The sequence below is a fragment of the Austrofundulus limnaeus genome, unplaced genomic scaffold (assembly GCF_001266775.1).
Source record: "Austrofundulus limnaeus strain Quisiro unplaced genomic scaffold, Austrofundulus_limnaeus-1.0 Scaffold8193, whole genome shotgun sequence".
In the NCBI taxonomy this organism is placed as follows: Eukaryota; Metazoa; Chordata; class Actinopteri; order Cyprinodontiformes; family Rivulidae; genus Austrofundulus; species Austrofundulus limnaeus.
In genome coordinates this window covers 1,924-3,882 of record NW_013960595.1, presented here as the reverse complement: position 1 = coordinate 3,882, position 1,959 = coordinate 1,924, and the positions used below count along the sequence as shown (strand labels likewise).

At 44.4% G+C, this 1,959-nt stretch overlaps 1 long non-coding RNA gene across 1 annotated transcript; it reads left to right on the top strand.

The window, feature by feature from the left end:
• The first annotated feature begins 12 nt into the window (after positions 1–12).
• On the top strand, positions 13–1,928 carry LOC106512564 (uncharacterized). Its single transcript, XR_001309692.1, has 3 exons — positions 13–246; positions 471–656; positions 1,658–1,928. It is a non-coding gene; the product is annotated as an uncharacterized LOC106512564 (long non-coding RNA).
• The last annotated feature ends 31 nt before the right edge of the window (positions 1,929–1,959 follow it).

Here is a 1,959-nt window from a genome sequence, read left to right as displayed (position 1 = left end):
TTTCACCAGCTGCAGGAGAGGGTTGTCACTGTTATTCATGACAACATTTTGAAATGCAGAGCTGTCACAGAAAGTACAGCATAAGCACTGACAAAAGGCATCGAAGGAGCAGGTGTTTAACACAGAGATTGACAGTTTACCAACTTTAACAGGCTGATGCATGTTTCCATTTTTTAATAGTCCCACTTTCACTCTTTTGGCCCCAGATGATGAATCTGCATGGAGCCATTCAGTGCAGGAACTCAGGTATGAAGTCCTCTTCCTCTTTTTGGGTGGAAGAATTTGTCCTCTCCAGTTTTCAACCACGTTTTCATCTGCTGTGGAAATGTTTCTGGTGGGATCAGATTCCATTAAATCGCTAGAATCCATTTTTGTTTTTTCTTCAGCATTGTGTGTAATTACTGACGCAGGATTAGCTTCTGCAACGTCTGCTGATGTAACTTGTTCCTCCTCTCTTTTTTCTTTGGCAGAGCAAATCTGCATATTTCCTTCGATGAAGGAAAGGTGCCGAGAAATGAAGCGATCCACTCAAATGGGCAAGTTCTCATGTTTGAACAGGCCATGTTTTACATTTTTGAATTCGGCTTCAACATTGGCTGAGCTTGCTGTGAGACTGGTGCTTTTGAAGAGGGGAACCATTATTCCTGTCCACAGTGGTAAGTAACTTGCAAGTCTTATAATGTGTGGCACAATCTCAGGGAGGAAATGAATGTTATCCCTATCCCCATTGGCTGCAGCATGTGTCCTGCTCTCCTCACAAATGTTTGACACCCAGTCTCGTAGGTCAGTCTGGATGTCATTACATGGATCCACTTGATGAACTTCCTTTGTGTCTTCATCTGGAATGATGATGGAGTCTTCTGCAATCTGGGTTTTCAAGTATTTTTTGCACCTCTCTGACTCGAGAGGGGTTCCAGAACTGTCATCACCTTCTGCCTCACTGAGAGCCACAACAGTGATGGCATGTATTAGCTGCTTTGCATGGTCCAAGCTTTGTGCCTGAAGAAGCTTTGCTATTCCCCTGACAAAGAAGTCTTTGACACGGTGTGACTTGTTTTTCAGGCAGTCCCACTGGCAGACCATCTTTATGCAGTGGGCAACATCAACCCTGATATAACAGGGAGGAAGTTTTGCAGACTGGTTCCCAAGTAGCACATGGAAGCATTCATCAATGTATGATTTCAGGTTAGGACAAGGAGTGAAGGCCTTCACCAGAGCACCAAGAATAGCCAGGGAAAAGTCACTCACAGCTTCTTTTGGTACAGCTGCGCCTGCACGAAGCCATTCCGTCAGCCATGTTGCAATAGCGTTAATGTCATGCCTTTCTGATAGCATTTGTACGACTGGGACTGAACAGTTGTCTCCCTTCATAACACCTTGGTATAAGAAGATGTGGCCAGATGTACCATTTGGTCTTGCCAGTTTTCTGACAACTGAACCAGTTGCATCAAAGCAAACTACTGAGGGACATTTTTTGGTCAGTGCCTTATAAACATGTATCTGAGTTTGACTCCAATAGTGAGAAAAGAATTTATCCAGACCAATATCTCTTATACTGCCACTGTTGGGTGTGCTATACTTTAATAACTGCAAAGATAGAACAGGGTCTTTGTCGCATAACTCAAAATCTTCTCTCTCCTGCTTGGCTTTTCGTAAGGTTGCCAGGTTTGGAAGGTGACTTGGCTCGGGATCTCCTATATCCATCAACTCTGATGCCTTTGCTGACCTCCATACAGATGGTTCCATCCTGCCCTCACACAACTCTTCTGAAATCTGTGCACGAAGGGTTCCTGACATGAATCTTTTGGACTGGCCAGTGTGCAGGGAGATGTCGGCGCCTTCAATGGAACACTGGAGCACCATTGGGCTGTTGATCGTTGGCTCTCTGTCACATGTCATTTTAACATGACCTTGACACTCTTTACAGAAGCCTATGATATCAATGTACTTACTAGTGAC